Source organism: Pelodiscus sinensis, chromosome 2 (genome assembly GCF_049634645.1).
Source record: "Pelodiscus sinensis isolate JC-2024 chromosome 2, ASM4963464v1, whole genome shotgun sequence".
Classification (NCBI taxonomy): domain Eukaryota; kingdom Metazoa; phylum Chordata; order Testudines; family Trionychidae; genus Pelodiscus; species Pelodiscus sinensis.
This window is the reverse complement of record NC_134712.1, coordinates 193,349,802-193,376,095: the sequence shown is the minus strand read 5'-3', so window position 1 is coordinate 193,376,095 and position 26,294 is coordinate 193,349,802. Positions and strand designations below refer to the sequence as shown.

At 46.6% G+C, this 26,294-nt stretch overlaps 1 long non-coding RNA gene across 2 annotated transcripts in view; it reads right to left on the bottom strand.

The window, feature by feature from the left end:
• The window catches only part of LOC142827305 (uncharacterized), a 60,413-nt gene extending 36,974 nt beyond the window's left edge, over nt 1-23,439 (bottom strand). Inside the window, exons 1-3 of one of the 2 annotated variants that reach the window (XR_012901966.1) lie at nt 23,205-23,439; nt 5,203-5,318; nt 3,693-4,076 (exon numbers count right to left, since the gene is read on the bottom strand). This is a non-coding gene — a long non-coding RNA (uncharacterized LOC142827305). Of the gene's footprint in view, nt 1-3,692; nt 4,077-5,202; nt 5,319-23,204 lie in introns of those variants that run through there. The other variant, XR_012901965.1, reaches the window with a different exon arrangement.
• Between the last annotated feature and the right edge of the window lie 2,855 nt (nt 23,440-26,294).

Sequence of the window (26,294 nt, the reverse complement as noted above, 5' to 3'; positions counted from 1 at the left end):
GTAGTTATCAATAGTCATCTGAAATAATATCTTTTATGGAAACCATTTAATTCATTACAGATTCCATATGAAAAAGGATTCCACTTCTAGCAAGCCATTCAGCCTTTAATTAGATTTTCCTATTACTGATGCTCACATAATAAAGGTTACGTTTGCATGAAATTTATACACTTAGAAGACATTTAAATTTGCATAGAAACATTGTGTGAAGTCACCATATGCAAAGGGCTATTAACTGCATATTATTTCCCCATAAATGCTTATCTCTATCTCTCTATTCAATCCTCAACTTTATCTGGTGTTGTGACATTTTATGGCATTTAAATGTCTTGCTGTGGGACTTTGTTCTCTCCTGCATGAGCACAGTGTGCACTGTCCCTTGAACACTGAGGCAGCCCTAACATGGCAGAAGAAACAGAGAAGTGGCGGAATGATTAGAGGACACTGGTTGCATTGCCAGTTATTTCTGATGTAAATGATGTTGCACAGTGAGGCTGTAAATATCAGCTGAAAGCTAAGATATTTCCAATGGTTTCTACTGATATAAATCTGTCAGGAACTAAGAGATGGGAAGACTGTGGTAAACTAGATTTAATTCGACCTTAACTGGAAGTTCCAAGAGGGGAAATTTAACACTAGACTAGTGTCTCACAACAAGAGATATTACCACATACTGTACAATTGGTCTTGACATAGTTTCAATCAACCTGTGATGTCTCCTTCCATATGCTCCAAAGTTCTTCCTAAATTACTCCACTGAAAAGCAGGAACCCAGGGCCTGATCATTTGAAAACCATGAAAATAATTTTTTTTATAAACCTAACAAACTGTGATTAAAGGGCACACATTTTATAGTCTGGAGCTCACCTTTAACTGGGGAATTGTATTTCCTAACTCCTATAATCAACTTTGACTTCCTTGTTCCTCTCAAAAGCATCTGCTCCCTTCCTACTTCTAATCCACATCCTAGCCCACCACTTCCCCTGCCTATCGCTCCCCCTCCTGGACTATTGCAGAGCTGGGTTGGACCTGTTGAGTCTACGGGGAGAGGAGGCTGTACAGTCCGAGCTGTAGGAATTTCAATAGCCAGGGATAAATTTCTTGCATTTTGTGTGAAAAGGGCTATGATCAGGATACAGTGAAGAGGTGAAGAAAAAGCTGAGGCAGAGGTACCAGAATGCAAAGGAGGCAAACTGTCACTCCGGTTCTATGCCAAAGGCTTCCAGTTCTATAAGGAGTTGGACGCTATCTGCAGTGACAACCCTTCCACTACCAGGAGCCTTGAGGACACTTCAGCGGGGCAAGAACTATGGGAAATAAGCAGGTAGAACTTGAAGAGCTAATAAAGAAACACAGCTATGATATAGGACATGTCTACACTACAGTGTTATTTCAAACAACAAGGTGAGTGTCCACACAGGAAGCCTGTTATTTTGAATTATTTTGAAAATTTTTCAAAATAACAGACTTCTTATTCCAGAATAATAAACCCTCATTTCACGAGGAATACCACCTATTTCAAATTGCTGAGTACTCAAATCCAGCAAGATACCATGGATTGCCTCAGTTCACCCTTCAATGGTAATGTGGACGCTTCATTGCTGCTATTTCAAAATAGCTCCTCTCCACGGCCATTCAAAGTAATTACTCCCCAGTGCTTCCTGGGGCTCTAAATCGAGGTAGCACATCCACATTAGGGGAGCTTGCCTGGGACTAATTTTGAGGCATCCCTGTAGCGTGGATGTGCTATTTTGAAATAGTTGTTTCGGGAGTTGTTATTCCAAAATAACTTATTTCAAAATAACCTTGGGCTACATCTACACTGCAGGCTTTTTGCGCAGTGGAGCATCTACACTGCACGTGTGTTCTTGAGCAAGTAAATTTACAGTAAAGCGTCGGAACAGGGGGCTTCTTGTGCAAGAGTTATTCTTCTCCCCACGAGGAATAAGCCCTCTTGCGCAAGAGCTCTTGCACAAGAAGGCAGTGTGGACAGGCAACAGGGGTTTCTTGCACAAGAAACCCCTATAACTAAAATGGCCATCAGAGCTTTCTTGCTCAAGAGAGCGTCCACACTGCCCTGGATGCTCATGCACAAAAGCACATCTCTTGCGCAAAACCACATGGCAGTGTGGACGCACTCTTGCGCAAGTACTTTTGTGCAAGAACTCTTGAGCAAAACAGTTCTTATGCAAGAAGCCTTGCAGTGTAGACACACTCATAACTGGTATCACAGAGATTTGGTGGGATAATAAACATGACTGAACTATTGGAATAGAAGGCTACAGCTTGCTCAGGAAGGATAGGCAGGGGAAAAAGGGAGGAGGTGTTGCCTTCCATATTAAAAATGAACACACTTGGACTGAGGTGGAGATGGATATATGAAACAAAGTAGTTGAGAGGCTTTGCGTTAGATTAAAGGGGGTAAAAAAAACCAAGGGTGGCATCATGCTAAGGGTCTATTACAGACCACCTACTCAGGCAGAAGAGGTGGATGAGGCTTTTTTTCGAACAACTAATAAAATCATCCAAAGCTGAAGTGTGGTGGAGATGGGTGATTTCTTCTATGGGGAGTGTCTACATCAGCCTAAGCCAGCACCACACTGATGGAAAGCCTTGCAATCTTGTTTCCTTACCTACTACCTTCATGCTGCCTTTCTACTGGACACTGTCAAAGATCCATCATTACCGATGCCTTCCCAATCACGAGATCGATGGCAGGCAGTCCTAAATATTGCCCATTGCTCAGTACCAGCAACATCATAACTACAGCAGCTAGTGAAAAGTTCTAATGGGTTTGTACTTTTCCACAGGCGTTTTAACAGGAATAAAATCATTCTTTTAATAATAGAAACACACCAACCAACCAACTAGTGCCCCACACCACCCACACAGAAAATGATTATTACTGACCATGTAGCAAGGTCTTGTTCAGATTAAGTTGATTTTTTGCGCCTTTTCTTTCCAGCCATCGTCTATTAAGCCAAGCTCTTCGTAATAATATTATTTTGCCAATTTATCTAATTAGGTGCTTTATGTAATTCTGTAGAGTAGAGTGAACTACTCGTGACTGTCATCATTAGATTAAAGAGCTGACAATTGATAGAGATAATTTTGTCTTAACAGGTTGTAACCTTTCCCAGCACAACGCCTCAGAGGAGCTCTCCAATTACATCAATAATGCTTCTAGGGTGAATGAAGAAATTTGCTTTTTAAAAATCATGTAAACAGAATCTTCAGCAGCTTTGTGGAAGGTTTCCAGTCTGCCTGCAACTCATTGCTTTGCTGGAAAGAAAAAAGCAGTGACTGGTTATTAATGCCTGCTGTGCCTTGCTTTGATAAGCTGGAATTTTACCAGTGATTGGTATTCTTAGCTGGATACACTAAAGTTTGGGAGGTGGCTTTCGGAAGGCATCAAGTGAGGTCGACTGAACCATCCCTACAATAACAGCACTTGGATCAGACAAATGACAGGTCAACAAGTACTTGGAGAGGCTCCTGGGGAGGTCGGGAGGTTTATTTTTAAAAAAATGCTGCTACAGAAATTATTTTTAGGCTCAAGACACTGCTTGCTCAGTTACATATAGCTAAGCACTACTGACAGGCCACCACTTCTGGGATGAAGGGCAGTAGCCAACCTAATAATTGAACAGATGGCTAAGAAACCTGCGGGCTAGGAGGAAGGGAAGAAACACTTTGGAAAATAATAAAGAACCACATTGCTCAAGAAGCAGCAGAGACTTTGCTTTTGTGGCCTCCTGTCCAGCCCATTACACTTGCTGCTAATAGACATATCTTAGTTTATCAAAGCAAGAAAAATATATTATTAATTTCTCATATGCGAATTTATTAACACTACAAAAGCTTTCTACAGTCACACTTGCGCTATTGCACAGTCACAACAGAATTGTCTTTGTTGAATTACCACTGGCTCTTTGAACTTCGGTATGTAATACAGAAAGAGGGTTGCAAGTCTGGATAATGTTGAAGACCAGTGTCTGGATTTTTAAGTGGTTTTCCTCAAGTCTTTACTTTCATCGACCCTGGAGTACTCAGAGTTCTTACTGTACAGATGCAGGCTACAGGGCATGATAGAGGAAACTCCACAGTAAATCTGATTTTGCTACAAAAGGCAGTAGTAGCATATCACCATTTCTGTGTCACAGCCATAACCAAGAGGTTTTTTGTGTGCACGTAAAATGAGACCTGCTCAGAAAGACTGGAAAGAAAATACTTTTCTATTAATATACACATGATGCAGTTTTAGAAGCACAGAATCCAATGAGGGAGCTTAGAAGTAATAAGAAAGCAAGCGACCTTGCATTCATCTAGCTTGATACCAAAAATCAGAAGGATTAGTCCCCAGTATGAAGTCTATGTGGTTAAGAGATGTGCTAGGTGGTAAAGCTGCTTTTGCTTGTTGGTCTAAGGGGACTTTTACACCAAACCACTCTACTTTAATTTCCTTTGAATAAACCAAACCTTTATAAATCAGAGTCTGTTGTGCGGTGGCTAATTTATTTACTGTTCTAGCCAAAGTTAAGGGGCAGCTGAAGTTTAGTGCCTACGCACAAAACTGGAACTCTATTCCCCTGATCGACTTGCTCTCTGACCATGGGCACGTCTGTCGCTCAGTTTCTCCATCTGTAAAATGTTGACAAAACCCATACTCCTTTCCAGTGTCCTTTGAGACCCCCAGGTGAAAAGCAGCATAAGTAAAAAGTGGTAAAGAAAAGGAATGAACAGATGATCTTTTATGAAGTTTTCCATTTTGATTTTCGTTTGATTAATGACATTTGAGATAGGGAATATCGGTTAACTGAACGATCGATTAACCTCATGCATTCTTATCAGTTACTTGACTATTCTATAGTCCCCGGGGATGGGGCTGTTGGCCCCAGGCCCACTCCCGAAGAGCCCCCTGCCACTCCACACTGCTCCCTCTGTATCAACTAATTGGTTAATCAACTACACTATTACATCCCTAATTTGAGATTAGTTAATAATGTGGACCTAAATTAACATGTAAATGTGTTTTATATCATTTGGTATAAAAGAGCATGAAGACCACTGGGTCTAGGTCATTGGTATGGACGATGGAGCGACCATATAAGGGAAGAACACAGCGAGGGCTGAACCGTCCTTTTGAGTGGCAGCATGTGACACACACACGGTTCAAGAAGCAACATATCATCAGAAGCTTACTTGATCTCCATGTATGGTGCTCCATAGTGGAGGGCCCTGCAATGTTCTTGTTCTTCCTGTCGATTGTTATCCAGACATGATCCAATGCTGCAGCCTGTTCCTGTCCTCAGATCCATCTGCAAGTATAGGAACACCTATGTTAATCTCCCACATGCATGAGGGGTGAGTTATTTGTAATTCTATCTTTTGTTTAATAAATCTTTCCTTCAGTTTCATTCCACCCAAGATCAGTCATGCTTCCAGTGATTCAGACACAGGAGGATCTTACAGTTGATAGATACTGAGTTAGCTGGATCCATCATCATATGTGGCATACCTTTAACTAGGTTGCTCCCAGCAATGAAACAAATCCAGCACTTTGAACAGTAATCTTTTCATTAAGTCCGTTATCTAAATAGGCTTTCACCGTTATTTTATGAAGTTTTAAAAAAAGATAAAAGTCAGATAGACAATTTTGCCCTTAGGTGGAGAGTAGACTGGGGGGGGGGGGAGAGGAGACACTACACTGTGTAATTCTGCCACTGTACTGATGCTATATAAACAAGAAACACACACCTCAGCTAATTGCATGAATGAATCTTTAGGACTGGGTAGACAATGAAGCTGGGTTTCAAAATTGCCTTAGAGTAGTATATCATTTTTATAGAATAAAATACTTAACAATTGGCTGTTTCAGTGAAAATTAAATTAGAGTCCATTTAGCTCTTACACTCTGTGAACTTTAAGTGGACAAACAACTTTAGTTGAGTTTGTACATAAAAGATCATGCTTAACACTGTTTACTTTCTCTAATGCCTGCAGTTCAGTCAATCAACTTGTCTCAAGTACAGCTTAGGGCTGGAGAGGTTTTTATACTGATGCAAACAGCTTGGAGTACTTTACAAATAAAATAGAGACAATCAACCATAAAGCACAAGCCCTTACAAACGAGTTAAAATGTTAGTAATGTTGAAACAAGCTGACAGAAGCAAAGATTAAGAGTTAAGCCTTAACTTCAAAAAACACTTGCGAGTGAATTAATGCTTATGAAATCCAGGCATCAAGGAAGCATACACGGTATGCAGCCTTCTTAAACTGGAGATGAGGTGCAAGGCAGTGTATCTCTCACCAGGGCCTCTCTCGAGTAACGGCTGAAAACAGCTCAGTGATTCTGCAATGTGAGCCAAGAGAATTTGTTCAGTACAGCTCAAAAATGTTCTGTCCAAATACAAAATGTATGTCCCATCATGACCCATTACGGCTAGCCTGCTTTGCATTGTCTGGTATCCAAAAACCCATAGATCTGCAAGGACATGATGACTGCTGTTATTTCCCTATCCCCAATCTTTTCTATATACTATTTTCAAAAAATGTGCATGTGTTGAACATAAAAAGCTACAGTGGTATGAAGGCTTTCCTTTGCCCCCTCCCTTATCACTAAAAAATTACCTTTAAGGACCGCATCCTAAATTACACATTGAGTCAAATTCTACTGCCTCTTGCACTTATTTCAGTGGAATTAATGACTGCACAGGTGTAACACCAAGGATAGCAGGTAGTCTACTCTCTGTTCTGGCATTCCTAAACTATGTAAGCACCATGGGTCAAATATTAAGGACATTTATTCATTCCCCTATCTGACAAATCTCTAAATAAAAACTGAGTAAGGAACAAAAAAAATGGATCCAGTATGAACAAAGGTGGGCCTAACAGCCTTAATTCTAAAGGTATCCTAGAGCTTCATAGCAGGAGACTGGAAATTAAATATTTACTTAAACTACAAGGGTACGTCTACAGAGCAGTATTATTTTAGAATAACTTAAGTTATTCCGAAATAACATACTGCACCTCTACACTACAAGCCTTTATCTTGAAATAATGATACGCTGGAGGACTTCTTACTCCGACTCATAGTACCCTCATTTCACAGGGGGATAAGGGAAATTGAAGGAAGAGTGTTCTTCCTTCGACTTCCTGCTGCATGGCCAGCACCAAAAGCCGAGTTAAACTATTTCAATATAGCTGAAGTTGCGTAGCTTAATTTAACTTTAGTCCTGCTGCGTAGATGTACCCCAAGTGAAAATGAACTTGGTGGGTTTTGCTGGCACTTGCACTAACTTCCTATCATGTTCCATTTTGGTTTAGCTAAAGCAACATCTCCTGACAACTATTGCAGTGGTGGGCAACCTGCACATGCAGCCCATTAAGGTTCTATGTGTGGCCCACAAGATATTTTATTTAACGTTCCCTACGTGCAAGCTTGCCAAATTCTGCTGGTTTCCATTCAGGTAGCTTTTCCTATTGGCATTACTGAAGAGACACACACATAAAGCAAGGGAACGCAAAGTGACATGCATGCTGATTGCACACATCATTGACTGTGGGAGCTGTGTGCTCTCCCTGCATCCAACCAAAGGGCTGTTATGGTTCTATAGGTAGACCTCACAAATTCTAGGTACACACGTGCAATTAGTAAAACTACCCTGTTCCGGGAGATCATCTTGGTTATGACAATCTTGCAGCCCACTGAAATGAAGAAGGGCCACTCATGCGGCCCAGTAACTAGTCCAGATTGCCCATCACTGTTCTAGCATGTGACTGCACTAAGTTCCTTTAGTGGGAGTCTCTCTTATTTGGTTTGAACCTAGAAGCTGAGCACTTAGAACCTGAACCACAAAACGCTTAAGCACAAGCTTAACTCTATACTGGTAAATAATACGGTTGACTTCAATGGAATGACATACGTGCTTAAAATTAAGTCTCTGCTTAAATGCGTTATGGATTGAGACCAGAGTGCGCAGCACCTGGTAGGACTGACCTCGCTATATGTTTGTGCTGTGCCTTACACAGTAGGGCCCAAATCCCTAAAATATAGATTATAAATCATATTATTTTCTTGACATAGAATCATAGAATCATAGAGCTGGAAGAGACCTCAGAAGGTCATCAAGTCCAGCCCCCTGCTCTAGCCAGAACCAATTCCAACTAAATCAACCCGGACAGGGCTTCGTCAAGCCGAGACTTAAACACCTCTAGGGATGGAGACTCCACTACTTCCCTAGGTAACCCATTCCAGTGCTTCACCACCCTCCTAGTGAAATAGTTTTTCCTAATATCCAACCTGGACCTCTCCCACCACAACTTGAGACCATTGCTCCTTGTTCTGCCATCTGTCACTACTGAGAACAGCCTCTCTCCATCCTCTTTGGAACCTCCCTTCAGGAAGATGAAGGCTACTATCAAATCCCCCCTCACTCTTCGCTTCTGCAGACTAAACAGACCCAAGTCCCTCAGCCTCTCCTCATAAGTCATATGCTCCAGCCCCCTAATCATTTTGGTTGCCCTCCGCTGGATCCCTTTTGTAGTGGGGGGCCCAGAACTGGACACAATACTCCTCACCAAAGCCGAATAAAGGGGAATGATGACATCTCTGGATCTGCTGGCAATGCTCCTCTTAATGCAACCTAATATGCCATTAGCCTTCTTGGCTACAAGGGCACACTGTTGACTCATATCCAGATTCTCATCCACTGTAACCCCCAGGTCCTTTTCTGCAGAACTACTACTTAACCGGTTGGTCCCCAGCTTGTAACTATGCTTGGGATTCTTCCCTCCCAAGTGCAGGACTCTACACTTGTCCTTGTTGATCCTCATCAGATTCCTTGTGGCCCAATCCTCCAATTTGTCTAAGTCATTCTGGACCCTATCTCTGCCCTTAAGCGTATCTACCTCTCCCCCCAGCTTAGTGTCATCTGCAAACTTGCTGAGGGTGCAATCCATCCCCTCATCCAGATCATTAATAAAGATATTGAACAAAACCGGTCCTAGAACCGAACCTTGGGGCACTCCGCTAGAAAGCGACCGCCATCCTGACATCGAGCCATTGATCACTACACGCTGGGCCCGGCCTTCTAGCCATCTTTCTATCCATCTTACCGTCCATTTATCCAATCCACAATCCCTTAACTTGCCAGCAAGAATATTGTGGGAGACCGTATCAAAAGCCTTGCTAAAGTCAAGGTATATCACATCCACTGACTTACCCATGTCCACCGAGCCAGTTACCTCATCATAGAAGCTAATCAGATTGGTCAGGCACGACTTGCCCTTTGTGAATCCATGCTGACTATTCCTAATCACTTTCCTCTCATCCAAGTGCCTCAATATGGATTCCTTAAGGATCCCTTCCATGATTTTTCCAGGAACCGAGGTAAGACTGACCAGCCTATAGTTCCCTGGATCATCCTTATTCCCTTTTTTGAAGATGGGCACTACATTTGCCTTTTTCCAGTCATCCGGGATTTCTCCCGATCTCCACGACTTTTCAAAGATAATAGCCAAAGGCTCCTCAATGACATTTGCCAACTCCCTCAGTACCCTCGGATGCACTAAGTCTGGACCCATGGATTTATGTACGTTTAGCTTTTCTAAATAGTTCCTAACCTGTTCTTTACCCACCACGGGCTGTCCATTTTCATCCCATCTTGCGTCACTTGGCGCAGAAGTCCAGGAGCCAACCTTGTCCGTGAATACAGAGGCAAAGAAAGCACTGAGTACTTCAGCTTTCCCCACATCATCTGTCACTAGGTTACCTCCTTCATCCACACACCCTCTCTGATCACCTTCTTCTTGTTAACATGCCTGTAGAAACCTTTTTTGTTATCCTTCACATCCTTAGCCAGTCGCAATTCCATTTGCGCTTTCGCCTTCCTGATAACCCCCCGGCATTCTCGAGCTATACCTTTAAAGTCCTCCCTGGTCATTTGTCCAACTTTCCACTCTTTGTAAGCTTCCTTTTTGTGCTTAAGTTCACCAAGGATTTCCCCTGTAAGCCAGTCCGGTCTCCTACCATGTTTGCCTCTCTTACTACGTGTCGGGATGGTTTCTTTCTGTGCCTTCAATATGGCTTCTTTAAAATACTGCCAGCTGTCCTGGACTCCTTTCCCCTTCATGTTAAGATCCCAAGGGATTCTGCCCATCAGATCTCGGAGGGAGTCAAAATCTGCTTTTTTGAAGTCCAAGGTGTGTATTTTACTACTCTCTTTTCTTCCTTTGGTCAGGATCCTGAAATCTACCATCTCATGATCACTGCTTCCCAGGTTGTCACCCACCTCCACTTCCCCTATTAGTTCCTCCCTGTTTGTGAGCAGAAGGTCAAGCTGCGCACGGCCCCTGGTTGGATCCTTCAGCACCTGTGTCAAGAAGTTATCCCCAACATTCTCCAAAAACTTCCTGGATTGCCTGTGTACTGCCGTATAGGTTTCCCAGCAGATGTCAGGGTGATTAAAGTCTCCCACGAGAACCAGGGCCTGCGATCTGGAAGCTTCGCTCAGTTGTCCGAAGAAAGCCTCATCTACCTCATCCACCTGATTTGGTGGCCTGTAGCAAACACCAACCACAACCATAACATCATACATAACTCGCACTGGCAAAAATACAGCACTTTAGGAAGAGGCCGTGCTTCACTCTCTTTTAATCTAACGTTTACATGAGTCAGTGATCCAGCACTTCAGATACATCTTGTGAAAACTTCTGTACCTAATGACTGCATGATAGCTACGTGATGCCAATATTTAAAAAGGGCTCTAGAGGTGATCCTGGCAATTACAGACTGGTAAGTCTAATGTCAGTACCACACAAATTAGTTGAAACTACAGGCAGTCCCCGGGTTACATGGATCCGACTTACATTGGATCCTTACTTACAAACGGGGTGAGGCAACCCCACACTAGCTGCTTCCCCCCAGTAGACCAGGTAGACGCGAAGCTAGTGCTCCCCCCAGCAGACTAGGGAGATGCGGAGCGGCTTTTCTCAGCAGACACCTCAGCTTGAGAATAAAGGACTGAGGGAAGTGAGGTGTGGGAGAATAAAACTGAGCTTTGGGGAAATGTTTGGCTAGAGTTTCCCCTACAATATGTACCAGTTCCGACTTACATACAAATTCAACTTAAGAACAAACCTACAGCCCCTATCTTGTATTTAACCTGGGGACTGCCTGTATAGTAAAGAATAAAATTATCAGACATACAGATGAACATCATTTGTTGGGGGAAAGTCAACATGGTTTCTGTAAAGGGAAATCATGCCTTACTAATCTACTAGAGTTCTTTGAGGGGGTCAACAAACATGTGGACAAGGGGGATCCAGTGGACATAGTATGTTTAGATTTCTAGAAATCCTTTGACAAGGTCCCTCACTAAAGGCTCTTAAGTAAATTGTCATGGGATAAGAGTGAAGGTCCTTGGTTAAAAGACATGAAACAAAGGCTAGGAATAAATGGTAACTTTTCAGAATGGTGAGAGGTAACTAATGGGATCCCCCAAGGGTCTGTCCTGGGACCCATCCTATTCAACTTATTTATAAATGATCTAGAGAAAGGGGTAAACAGTGAGGTGGAAAAATTTGCATATGATACCAAACTGCTCAAGATAGTTAAAACCAAAGCAGTCTGTGAAGAGCTTTAAAAAGATTTCACCAAACTAAGAGATCAGGCAATAAAATGGCAAATGAAATTTAATGTTGATAAATGTAAAGTAATGCACATTGGAAAAAATAATCCCAACTGTACATACAATATGGTGGGGACTAATTTAGCTACAACTAGTCAAGAGAGATTTTGGAGTCATTGTGGCTAGTTCTCTGAAAATGTCCATTCAATGTGCAGCATCAGTCAAAAAAGCAAATAGAATGTTAGAAAACATCGAAAAAGGGATAGAGAATAAGACAGAGAATATCTTATTGCCTCTATATTAAACCATCATACATCAACATGTTGAATACTGTGTACAGATATGGTCGCCTCATCTCAAAAAAGATGTATTGATTGGCATTGGAAAAGGTTCAGAAAAGGGGAACAGAAATGATGATGGGTTTAGAACAGGTCCCATTTGAAGAGAGATTAAAAAGACTTGGACTTTTCATCTTAGAAAAGAGGAAACTAACAGGGGATATGATAGAGGTCTATAAAATCATGACTGGTATGGAAAAAGTGAATAAGGAAAAAAACTAGAAGTCACCAAATGAAATTAATATACAGCAGGTTTAAAACAAACAAAAGGGAGTTTTTCTGCACTCAGCACATAGTTAACTTGTAGAACTCCTTGCTAGAGGATGTGGTGAAGACTAGGACTTAAACAGGGTTCAGAAAAGAGCTAGACAGATTCATGAAGGTTATGTCGATAAATGGCTATTGTTAGGTAGGGTAGGAATGATGTCCCTAGCCTCTGTTTGTCTGGAAATGGAGGACAGGAGAGTCTGGGGGTGTGCAGGAGTGTTACGATGCTGAGGCCAGATAGGGGTTTGGCCCCAATTGGGATGTTGTTGGCAAAGCTTCATTTTTAAATAAAATATTATGTCAAACACAAAACATAGAGCAAACCACATCCTCTTCCCTGGGAGTGACTGTGGGTAGTCTCTGGTAGCTGAGACATATCTCCCTTCTCCTAGGGCAGCGGTGACCAACCTGTGGCTTGCGAGCCGCAATTTTTTTGATTAAAAAATTGTGGCTCCCGATTAGATCTTTTTTATTACAAAATTATCGTCAGGCTGGCTGCTCTGCACAAAGTGGCTCACGGACGGGCCACTCTGAGCCACATTCCGGTGCATGCTTATGGCCGCTGCTCTGCTCATGCCCATGCTCCCCCCGCCCCTCACCCTTGGCGTCCCAGCCAGAGCGTGCTCACAGCCAGCCCTCTATGCTTGGCATCTCAGCCAGTGCGTGCTAAAGGCCAGCCACTCAACGCATGTGCCCCATACCTGCAGGGAGAGGCGCGTGGTAGTAGCGGCAGCAGCAGTGGCAGTGGCTCCAGCTCCAGGACCCGGGTTAGAGTGGGGGGTGCCTGGCTCTGGGGTGAGGGCAGGGAAGACGGATTGGAATAGAGCAATGAGTGCCTGGCTCATGGGGGGGGGGGGATTGGAATAGAGCAATGAGTGCCTGGCTCATGGGGAGTGTGACAGGGCGCCTGCCCTGCACTGGGCCTTTAAGCCCAAGGCTCAGATCTTGAGCCTTAGGGTGGCTGGGAGAACCCAGCTGAAGCAGTTAGGCTAATGAGAGCCCAGCTGTCAGAGATCCAGAGAAGCCCGGGTGGCTAGGTGAGCCCAGCTGTCAGCTATAAAGGGAGGAGCACAGTTCGCTAAGGGGAAGAGCCAGTGGAGGGCTGGCGGCAGAGGAAGCAGGAGCTCCTTGGAGGGAGACAAGCTGGGGATGACCAGCAAAGGCTGGAGGAGGGTCAGTCAAGACTTCCCCTGGCTAGGGGCTGGAGACAAAGCCCCCTGGTTTGCGGGCCGAGCATGAGGCCGAGTAGGTAAGCAGAGCCTGTGAGACAAATGCTGATGATGAGCAACCCATACAGACTGTAACTTGCCCTGAGAGGGGCTAGATGAGGACAGTCAGGGGGCACTGAGGCACGGGGGGGGGCTTGCTCTCTGACAGATGGTGGAGAATGTGGGCACTGTAACCCCACCCTGAGGTAAAAAGGGAGTTGGGGGTTATTGTGAACAAATAGTGGTCGGTAGGCCACAGGACTAGAACGGGGAGTTGGGGGGGGGGGGAATAGATAATAATGAATAAGTATTGGAGGGCCTGGGAGGCCCTACAGGCTTGGCTGTGGGACAAGGGGAGCCAGCCACAACAAAGGGGTGACCCTGGACTCCATAGTAAACCAGGCTCCAAGAGTTGGGGGAAAGGGCTGAGCCTGAAAACTTGTTTTGCCTGTGGGCACAGGGGACACCTGAGGAGGGAGTGCCCCTAAGGGGTGAGAGCCAGGAAGCCCCACCCAGCTAATAGGGACAAAGGGAGAGCAACCCCTGTGCAGGCAACAGGGGAGGCATGGGCATGTTGGGCCTGCGGGAAGCCGGGCCACATCCGGAGGCTGTGCCCTAAGAGGACCCAGGGAGCCTCGGCTAGCACGGGGGGAAGGTGGAGGCGACAAACCGCCAGGGAAAAGACTCAGGACCACCGGCCCGGGATGATAAGAGAAACCAGAGGGTGGACGGAAGGTGGTTTGGACCTGGGCGAAACCAATGCGCAAGGGAGCCCATACTGGAGGCCTGCCCCGAAGCGTGATGGGCCGGGACAAGCAGGAGGCCAGTGAGGGTGTGATACCCATACAGAGGGTGCGTATGGCCAGGTGATGGCTGCTGACCTACGGGCGAGACCGCGGGACAGGACAAAGATTACCCTGCAGGTATGGCTAGAGGGAAGGCCAGTGACCGCCCTGGTGGATTCTGGGTGCAACCAGACAATGGTACGAACAGAGCTGGTCCCGGAGTGGGAGGCGGCCTGGGGAACCATCTCGATGCAATGCATCCATGGAGATGTTAGCGCCAACCCCACGGGGTGGGTCGGTCTGTCGGATGGGGTAGAGGAGGTGATCTGCAGGGTAGAGTTAGCCCCAAAGCTTGTGTATCCAGTACTACTGGGCCGGGACTGGCCGGGTTTCAGACGCATTCTGCATGACTGGGAGAAGCAGGGGCAACCGCCACCAGCAGGGATGGAGGACGGGAAAAGGGGAACATCCCAAGGCCAGGAGGAGGAACCGGACCCTGAGAAAACCCTCACTTCGGAGGAAATAGGAGGGGATAAGGACTTCACAAGAGACCAACGGGAAGATCCCTCCTTAACCCATTCCTGGGAAAAGGGGCAGGAGAGACTGGGGACCCCGGCACGGGGGCAGCTGTTCGACCAACACCGCGATTCGAGGTAAGAGCCGATCGATTATATCGGATCACACAGTCGGCCGATGGGCAGACAGAGGTTAGCCAGTTGTTGGTCCCCGCATGGTACCGTAGGCAGGTATTAGACCTGGCACATGCGAAGCCCTGGGCCGGACATTTGGGGCGAGAGAAGACCCTACAGCGCATAACGCAGAGTTTTTTTTTGGCCAGGGATTTATAAGGAGGTCAGAGACTTCTGTGAGTCCTGCCCTGAGTGCCAGCGGATGGCTCAGGGAGGGGTGCCGAAAGCCCCTGTAGTCCCTCTCCCTGTGGTAGAGGTGCCATTCGACCGGGTGGCTTTAGATCTTGTAGGGCCTCTGGAGAGGTCCCGAAGAGGACACCAGTATATAATGGTCATAATTGACTATGCCACCCGATACCCCGAGGCCGTCCCACTTAAGAACATGACGGCGGCAACGCTGGCACGTGAATTGGTGCAAGTATTCTCCCGGGTGGGAATCCCGAGGGAGATACTAACTGACCAAGGGACCAATGTGACTTCCAAACCGATGGCGGAACTTTGCTGCCTCTTAAACATTAAGACCATGCATACCTCAGTTTACCACCCACAAACAGATGGACTTGTTGAACGCTTCAATAAGACATTAAAAGGCATGTTGTGGTGGTTTGTTGAGCTTGACCCAAAGGACTGGGACCTATTACTACTGGCACTGTTGTTTGCGGTGCGAGAGGTGCCCCAAGCCTCAACGGGATTTTCCCCATTTGAATTACTTTACGGCCGACAACCCCAGGGGATACTAGACTTATTGTGGGAGACATGGGAGGAGCAGGACTCCAGGGTGAAGGGTACAGTACCGTATATCTTGGACTTGCAACAGCGACTCCGGACAGTAGGGGAGCTGGCTAGCGAGAACCTCCTCCAGGCCCAAAATAAGCCAGCCCAATATTATAACAGAGGGGCCAAGTCCAGGACATTCCAACCTGGAGACAGGGTACTCTTGCTATTACCGGCGCCAGACTCAAAATTATTGGCCAAATGGCAAGGGCCCTTTGAGGTCATACGACAGGTAGGACTAGTTGATTACGAGATCAAATTATCAGGAAAACGGAAGGACAAGCAGATCTATCATGTCAATTTACTAAAGAAGTGGAACGCACAGGAGAGTATGCTTATCACCTTACAGCCACCGGAACCAGAGCTTGGACCCTGGGGAGGCGACTTGAAGGCAGAAGGGGCAACGCATATCGGGGCAGAGTTGACGGAGGAACAACACCGAGAGATGAACTCCCTTCTTCGGGAATACGAACAGGTCCTAACTACACAACCGGGTAAGACCCCCTTGATGAGCCACCATATCGCGACAACCCCAGGTAAAAAGATCCGGGACCACATACGACCCCTCCCAAGGAAAATGTGGGAGCCCGTTCAGGAAGAGCTGCAACGGATGTTGCAAATGGGGGTGATCAGGGAAGCGAGTGGCGCAGTCCCATCATTTTGGTGCCTAAGCCCGACGGCACAATACGGTTCTGCATAGACTTCCGAAAAGTCAATGCAATTTCGCGATTTGATGCGTATCCTATGCCCAGAGTAAATGAACTATTGGAACGGTTGGGTAAAGCACACTACATATCTATGCTCGACCTCACTAAGGGGTATTGGCAGATCCCCCTGACGCCAGCCTCTGAGGACAAGACCGCATTTGCCACACCATTTGGCCTGTTCCAGTTCATCACAATGCCATTTGGATTGAACGGGGCAGCAGCGACGTTCCAGAGGCTGATGGACAAGGTATTATACAAACAACGGGAGTATGCTGCTGCATATATTGATGACATTGTCACTTATAGTGAAACCTGGCCGGAACATCTGCAACATCTAAAGGCGGTCCTCGGAGCCCTGGCTGACGCCAAGCTCACGGCTAACCCCGGTAAGTGCCACTTTGGACAAAGGGAAGTATCCTATTTAGGTTATGTGGTGGGACAGGGAAGGATAAAACCTCAGGTGGACAAGGTAGAGGCCCTAAGAAGCTACAAAGCCCCCACCACAAAAAGGCAAGTCCGCCAGTTCCTGGGATTAGCCAGTTACTATCGGCGATTCATCCTCGATTTTGCCACGATTGCGGCGCCCTTGACGGACTTGACCCAAAATACACGACCCCAAAGGGTCCAGTGGACCGCGCAATGCGGGAAAGCGTTCCAAGCGTTAAAGCACCGATTGACGCAGACACTGGTTCTCCATCAACCTGACTTTACTAAACCATTTATAGTACAGACAGACGTGTCAGACAGAGGGCATGGGGCCGTCCTCTCGCAGGAGCAGGAAGGGGAGGAACACCCAATCTTGTATTTAAGCAGAAAATTACTACCCCGGGGAGCAATATTATGCCACGATCGAGAAAGAGGCCCTGGCAGCTAAGTGGGCAATGGAGGCACTCCGCTATTATCTGCTAGGGGGGACCTTCACCTTGATAACAGACCACGCACCATTACGATGGATTCAGACGATGAAGGAAACCAATCCTCGGATCATGAGATGGTACTTGGCCTTACAGCCTTATAAATTTGAGGTCTGTCACGGGCCGGGGAGAACCCATAACAATGCAGACTTTTTTTCTAGGTCCCTAGCCAATAGCGAGGCGGCGGAAGGGGATGGAGCCCTGGGAAGAGGGGTGAGCGACGGAGCTGTGGCGTCCCACACCGACATTGGCAGGGTGACCCTCTGGGGAGCATGCCTGCCGACCCGCCGACGTTGCGGCGCATGCTCAGAGGCAGCGAGGACAAGCCCGAAGGCAGTTAAGGCCTCCAGGGGAAACCAGAACCCGAGGGAAGGGATAGGAGAGGCCCGGCTGGGGCTGGTGGAAGAAGGGAAGCACGAACCGAAAGGGAAGGAGTGTGACAGGGCGCCTGCCCTGCACTGGGCCTTTAAGCCCAAGGCTCAGATCTTGAGCCTTAGGGTGGCTGGGAGAACCCAGCTGAAGCGGTTAGGCTAATGAGAGCCCAGCTGTCAGAGATCCAGAGAAGCCCCGGTGGCTAGGTGAGCCCAGCTGTCAGCTATAAAGGGAGGAGCACAGTTTGCTAAGGGGAAGAGCCAGTGGAGGGCTGGCGGCAGAGGAAGCAGGAGCTCCTTGGAGGGAAGACAAGCTGGGGATGACCAGCAAAGGCTGGAGGAGGGCCAGCCAAGACTTCCCCTGGCTAGGGGCTGGAGACAAAGCCCCCTGGTTTGCGGGCCGAGCATGAGGCCGACTAGGTAAGCAGAGCTGGTGAGCAAACCACATCCTCTTCCCTGGGAGTGACTGTGGGTAGTCTCTGGTAGCTGAGACATATCTCCCTTCTCCTAGGGCAGCGGTGACCAACCTGTGGCTTGCGAGCCGCATGCCGCTCTTTGATTAAAATATTGTGGCTCCCGATTAGATCTTTTTTATTACAAAATTATCATCAGGCTGGCTGCTCTGCACAAAGTGGCTCACGGACGGGCCACTCTGAGCCACATTCCGGTGCATGCTTGTGGCCGCTGCTCTGCTCATGCTCATGCTCATGCTCCCCCCGCCCCTCACCCTTGGCGTCCCAGCCAGAGCGTGCTCACAGTCAGCCCTCTATGCTTGGCATCTCAGCCAGTGCGTGCTAAAGGCCAGCCACTCAACGCATGTGCCCCATACCTGCAGGGAGAGGCGCGTGGTAGTAGCGGCAGCAGCAGTGGCAGTGGCTCCAGCTCCAGGACCCGGGTTAGAGTGGGGGGTGCCTGGCTCTGGGGTGAGGGCAGGGAAGACGGATTGGAATAGAGCAATGAGTGCCTGGCTCATGGGGGGAGGATTGGAATAGAGCAATGAGTGCCTGGCTCATGGGGAGTGTGACAGGGCGCCTGCCCTGCACTGAGCCTTTGAGCCCAAGGCTCAGATCTTGAGCCTTAGGGTGGCTGGGAGAACCCAGCTGAAGCAGTTAGGCTAATGAGAGCCCAGCTGTCAGAGATCCAGAGAAGCCCCGGTGGCTAGGTGAGCCCAGCTGTCAGCTATAAAGGGAGGAGCACAGTTCGCTAAGGGGAAGAGCCAGTGGAGGGCTGGTGGCAGAGGAAGCAGGAGCTCCTTGGAGGGAGACAAGCTGGGGATGACCAGCAAAGGCTGGAGGAGGGCCAGCCAAGACTTCCCCTGGCTAGGGGCTGGAGACAAAGCCCCCTGGTTTGTGGGCTGAGCATGAGGCCGACTAGGTAAGCAGAGCCGGTGAGACAAATGCCGATGATGAGCAACCCATACAGACTGTAACTTGCCTTGAGAGGGGCTATATGAGGACAGTCAGGTGGCACAGTGGGGGGGTGTGCACCCCCTGACAGGGAGGGATTGGAATAGAGCAGTGGGTGCCATGCTCCTCAAAGCCGGCTGCTTAGCATATGCGCCCCAGCGCCCGGAGGGAGATGCGCATAGTGGTAGCAGCAGCAGCAGCTCCAGGCATTAGGTTGGGGGAGGAAAGGGATTGGGTTAGAGCAGGGAGACGGTGCCTGGCTCTGGAGGAGGAGAGGGGAGGGGAATTGGGTTAGAGCAAGGGGGGCTGGCTCTGCAGAAGGGAGGGGGTTGAGATTGGGTTAGAGCAGGGGGAAGAGAGTAGGAATCCCGGTACTGCATGTCAGCTCCAACTTCTCAGGAAGCACACAGCTGTCGTGGGGAGCAGAGGAAGAGCACACGCTTCCTGAGAAGTTGGAGCTGGCATGCAGTCCCGGGGGGGAGGGGGGGGTAGGAGGAGAGAGACAGAGACTGAGACTGACTGTGTCTGTCCCCGGCCCAGCGACAGACCCAGTGTTTCAGGAAGCACACCAGATTTTACAAAACTGCAGGGTGGTCTTCAGATTAATTGGCAGGATCTCACAGGCCTTTGTAGGCAGAGAAGCATACAGGGAACAAAAGGTAAAAAGGCAAGAAGTGAATTAAAAAGAACAGGTTCAGGAGATCATTAGATGGAGGCAGTAAGCCGGGAGACAATGAACTTAAGTCTAAAATGGCTAACAGGGAGGAGTTAGTTGTAACCATGAAAGCTGAAGGCAATGTTGGTGAAAGTGACAGTGAAACGATAGATTTCATGATTATAAGGCAAGGAAGGCGCAAGAGCTGGCTAGGCCTGCCATGGTTGAGAGTGAACGGCTGCTCTGGCCCAGCCGGCTGTGGCTGTGGAGGCTGCTCCAGCTTGCTGCGCCACAGCCATGGGGCAGCTCCAGCCCACTGCAGGTATGGCAGGCCAGATGGCTGAGTCCAGCCAGCTGGGCTTGCCATGCTGTGTGCGGGAGGCTGCTTCAGCCACGTCAGTTAACTGGTTACCAAGTAAGAAGGCGGAAAAGCCTACTGCTTACCAGGAAACAGGTTAACCTCATACATCCCTAATAAGTACAGCAGCCTTTGGAAGCGGGTGAATGAGAACTGCCTTATCATGGATGCTGGAGGTATTAATGAAAGGTGCATCACAGGCTGATGGAGAGATAGCAGGATCTAGAATCTCTTAACGGCTTCAGGTTAACACACTTATCCTGTAGATTTTTCCATCTACCCCATGGGCTTCTGTGTATAGTGTCTACTGTTTTGGATTTTTTTTAAATTCAATTTACTGTGTCTGAAGCCAGTTTATTTCCTGTGTGGTTGGAATCTCTCACTAATGCTGGAAGAAAGCTGACAAAGGAATGCTTTTCATATGTTTGCTTAAGTCAAAAATTACTGAAAAAGGAGACAATTACTTCTGGGGGCACTGACTCATATTAAAGTGAACTGCAACAAAAAATGGTCATCGAGTTGCTTTGGAGGGATCAGACAAGCACTGACATATCTCGCCTGTTACACTACTTCTGAATAATGGGAGTAACCTGGCCTGTGTGGGGGCTCTAGAAATAATTTGGTTAGTAAGGGCCTAATCCTGCAGCCCTTATTCACATGGGATAAAAAAAATGGTTACTTACCAATGGTTACTCTTATCTTTGACATGATGCAGATGTGCATTCTGCTTAAGTGCATACATGATGGCTACATCTAGACTGGCATGATTTTCCGGAAATGCTTTTAACGGGAAAGTTTTCCGTTAAAAGCATTTTCGGAAAAGTGCGTCTAGATTGGCAGGACGCTTTTCCGCAAAAGTACTTTTTGCGGAAAAGCATCCGTGGCCAATCTAGACGCGCTTTTGTGCAAAAAAAGCCCCGATTGCCATTTTCGCGATCGGGGCTTTTTTGTGGAAAACAAATCTCTACTGTCTACACTGGCCCTTTTGTGCAAAAGTTTTTCGGAAAAAGACTTTTGCCCGAACGGGAGCAGCATAGTATTTCCGCAAAAGCACTGACAATCTTACATGAGATCGTCAGTGCTTTTGCGGAAATTCAAGCGGCCAGTGTAGACAGCTGGCAAGTTTTTCCGCAAAAGCAGCTGCTTTTCTGGAAAAAGTGGCCAGTCTAGACACAGCCGTCCAGTGCACCAGAGCTGGAGAACTCTGCTCTTAGGGGTGGTACTCATTCCTTACAGATCTACCCCCTGCCTTGGCCATATATGTGCAGTGCCACCAGACCCCCTCAGTTCCCTTGCACCCAAATGCCAGAACTATAGATGGATGCAGGGGGTTAGAGAATGAGTTGTGGAATTATGTATTGTCTGGAACTAGAGTCAATGGCATGGCACCAGGAAGTGGTTAGATAGAGCCACTTCATCTAATGTATAATTTGGGGGAGGAGGGCAGTCACTGGTCAGCACTGCTCTTAGAAAAAGAAGAGGAATCTCCCTGAGCCTTGGAATGATCCCAGTTCACTTTATGGGACCTCTACCTTCCCTTACCAAAGGAATGAGAATGACCCCTCTTCCTCTTTGGGGAAATGCCCTGGCCTGCTACAGCTGCAAGTGTCTCACTACCAAAATTCTCTCCATGAACAGCTTGTAGATGGAGCGCTTTGCTTTAAAGTAGTCCTTCCCCCAGACACACTGAGCACCTCGCGCGGGGAGCCCTGCAATACAAGGGCATCACACAGAGCAGCCAGCTACTTTAACTAATACTATCTTAATGCTCTACAACTTACCCTAAGGTACTACTATATACGCTTACTAGAAACAGGCTGAAAGTGCAAGGTTAAAAACACCCCCAGAGCTCCAACTCTAGCCATGGGTGGTGAGAAGGAACTGACAGGGTCAGGATGGTGCCACCCTTCCATAGCCAGCAAATGGACTTGGGCGGTAGGTCCCGAGAACCACCCTAAGTGTACTGCTTGGCAAAGTTCTCTGGCTCCTGTGCCTTGTGCATGCATGCACATTAAATAGACTACATAGCTGCATCTGCTCAAAGAAGTAAATGTACAAACCATAGCACCTACGAGCAGCAGATAGCTGTACTGTCTCAGGAACAGGACTCAGAATCAGAGTCTAGTATGTACTTTCCTCTTGGCTGCAAGGTGGCATTCATTTGCACCAGCACTTATGCTTACCCTTCTGTGCTGATTCTAGTGTTCTCACTGGCACATTTGTGGAGTTAGTGCTAAATAAATACCATAGAGGATACACATTGCAAAAACTATACCTCCTCCCCTTCTCTGCTCCAGCAGCAACTGACGTGTCTTTTGGATGGATTGTTTTTCCACATGCAACAATTCCTTTACCACAGACTCAGAGAAAGGCAGATTTATAAAGGGAAGACTTTAGGAAGATTAATATGGCTCCTGAGAGTACAAGTCTGGAATACGGACTTGTCATGTGGAACAAAGACGACCTGAGCCCAATTGCTAGACTCTTTGCATATGTATGAGAAATGAAAATCTGCCTTGGTCCGAGAAGTTAGTATTGCCTATGAAATCCCAAACAAAACCTTAGATAAGACATAGCTCCGGGTGCAACACCACCATTACTTTGCAACCACATCACCAGAAACGTGTCATTAGTATTTTTCCCCTCTAAACCGAAGGACTGGAACTTAATTTCATTTACAAGTTTAATTTTTATGCAAATGGTATGAACAGGGACATCGACTGGATTGCACACTACCTTCCACATCCTAATGACTTCACCAACAAAACAACCAATGACGGTGCTAATTGTTCCTATCAGCCTCTCGTAACTATTTAAACCATCTACTCACTGTCTCTCTTTTTCGTTCCCCCTTCTTTTTTCCCTCTCCCCCCGTTATTTATTCTTGAATCTGGACTCCTAATACTCCAGTCATCTGAAGAAGTGGGTTGCGCCCATGAAAGCTCATGACACCATCTACATATTTTGTTAGTCTTTAAGGTGTTACTAGTCTATTTGTTGTTTTTTAAGTTTTTCCTGTTACAGACTAACTTGGCTACCCCTCTGAAGCTTTATAACATTTCAGGACACTCTGTATGACTGCATATAAACTGCAATCTTTACCTATTGTAACCTCTTTCCCAACTTGTAAGCTGCACTATTATGCATAAGCCGAAGTGCAGCTTGTAATACACACAGCCAGGCAGCACAGAGACACCGGTGTTGGAGTTATGTTGCACTCTAACCCAGTGTTATGTCAGACCTGACATCTCCATACTTCACAGAGCACTCTTCTTGTGCTAGTCCAGACCCCCATTCTCATTTAACATCCATGAGTTCTGGCACAATGTCCACAAGAATTGCTTATAGTAGACCATGTAATAGTTACATCACAATGTGCACATCACTGTCACAGAGTTCTCAAAGTCTTCTAAATCGATTGCCTACTGCCACAGTTAACTTTACTGTGAAGACGTACTAGTAGACGGAACTCTACGAATAACTTAAACATCAAGCACACAGCCTGACCAAAAAATACTGGTAGTACCAGTCCTCTACGACAGCAACAGAACTAACCAAATTGGAAACTTAGGACCAAGTTGTAAAAATGCCAAGAACAATTTTACCAAATTGAAAAATCTGTTTTTTTCAAATCTTGTCTTATTTATGGTTTGTCTATTTACTCTCACTCATCATAAGAGATTCTTCTCTGGTAGAAGATAAGTCATTTCTATTAAACATACCCTACATTTTGGAATATGGTAATTGTAATGATCTCCTGGATGGTGGTATAGGATAATTTGTTACCAAACTATGGTACAGACTGTATTCCCTAAGGGTGGACAATATCTTTTATATACCCAACTTCTGTTGGTGTGAGATACAAGCTTTCAAACTCACCATGGAGCTCTTCTTGAAAGCTTGTCTCCCTTACCAACAGAAGCTGGTCCAATAAAAAGGGACAACTTTCCAGGTGTAAGTAGAACAAAGTTTCTTCTCCTTTTTAACTTTAACAATCTTTACACTTTTATCTGCTATTACAAACTAACTCTGAGTGGCCCTTCCTTGGGATCTCTCACAGTTCCACCTCTCTCCGACATGTAGGAATTCTAGAGTATCATCTTCAACACAGAGTACAGGATAGAATACTGGATGCCCAGGTGGTTTACCATCAGGATGTTGCCTAGGCATAATACAAAATGGAGTCTGAGGGGTTCTTTTTCCCTCAGAGCAGTTTTCCCACCAAAACAGGTAGCGAGAGGCTGTGCACCCAGCACTAAACCTGTGCACTCAGCACCAAAGGCTGGGCACACCGCCCAGTTGTCTGCGTGCGCACCCATTCTTTGCAAACAGCACCCAAGTCTTATGCACCCAGCTCTAGTTCTCTGCACCCCACTCTCTTCATGGTTTTCCCACCATGAGGTGTTTATATACCCTTGTCAAGGAGCATTCGTGTTCTTTGGCTCCCTTCATGTCCTGTGTGTGCGTTTGTAATCATCATTGTTACCCTGCGTCATCGTCTACCCGGAGGAGGCCAAGGTTCCAGCCTACAGTCTGACAAGACTACCCACTGCTAGTGACTTTAACTGGAATAAGGGAAGCTTTTTCCGCTCCCACTAAGACTTTGGGACTTATAACACTGTCTCGCTTACGGATACTCGGACAGGATCCGGTGCCCACCAAGCGTCAGCTCGTAGGAGGCGAGAAGCATCCATCGAGGGATCGCTCCGTTGTCCTCCCTTAAGGCTTTTCACTAGCCGCGAGGTTGAAGGTCACTGACACTGAACATCAATCGCCGCTTTGAATGTAATGTATACCCTTGTGTGTGTGGGACTCTTCTATCTTCTTTTCCAGGGTTAGGGTGGAACTGTTGCTAAGTTGTATGTTGTTTGCTGATGTTTGATCTTACATTTAAAATACATGGTTTGGCCCTAAATTCTTGTTGTTTGGTGATTTCTAAGCTGTTTCCCTGGTGATTAGATACAGGATACCAGGCCGAATCTGGCTTCTGTGGGAGGGCACCTTAGGCTTTAATTAAATTGCATAGCCCATAGCACAGCAATTGTTTACCCCAGCTTTCCGGGTAACAAGGACTTCCTGGTCAATATGCTTTCTTATGCTGTAGTCAACCATTCACGTGCTACTGAGCAACTAGAGACAAAGCTGCCAGCCATCAAAGGACAATTCTACCTAAAGAGCTGCTTCTTTACCCCAATTAAGAAAAAAGTAATATGAGGCAAATTACTACTATACAGAGCAACAAGAACCTTTCAACAAACATTCTTCACTATTGTTCTGTTGCCAGCTTGTTTAAATTTTCTCCTGCAGTCTTCTGATATGTTCAACGAGAGAAACAGAGAAGATGTGCCTATTGTGCTCTTGGGCACTCGTGCACCAAGACATTCAATCAAGATTAACAGGTCAGACTTTGAAACTGAGTGTGACTGGACTGACCCAGTACATTCCATGCACAGCTAGATTAAAAATGAATTCAAAGATGGTTTGTATTCAAAAGATGACGTGTGAGAGCAAATTGTACTTGCACAGTGTGCATTTTCTGTGTTGCAGTCACAATGTCTGTGGGTAAGAAAATCAGCAATGTAAATATTACGCACACACAACTATATGTGCAGAACATGTTAAAATTGCAAAGTCATCCACTCAAGTTAAGAAATGCCAGAACTAAGGCTGATGGTGCAACCTCTGATCCATTAGATATGAGAGCCCAAGCTGCAATGTCCACATGCTATTTTTAGCAAACTGCTTTGAGCCTTGTCTACTTACCTAGGCTGGAAGGCTCACTCCCAGCAACACTGCAGACATCGACAGAGCCTGCTAAAAGGCTCAGGGTGTAGAGAGCTGATCTAAAGCCCATTAAAATCAATGGCAGTCCCTTTGAGTCTAAAAATGGGAGTCATCCTTTGGCTTAAGAGCTCATGATTTTAATGCTGAAGATTTCAGGTTCAAATCCTGCTTTCAGCTCAAGCAGGGATCAATTATGCCAGCTCTTCATTGCGACAACTAGGGATGTAAAATTGATTAATTGGCTAATTGAATAGTCAATGCAATTTGACTATTCAAATAGTCAAATTTGAACATGACTACACTTCAAAGGCTCCAGGGCTGTTGCTACAATTCAAAGGCAAAAGTGCTACGGGGAGCACTGGGCCAGCGGAGGACTCAAGCAGTCCCCTGCTGGCCCCATGCTCCCAT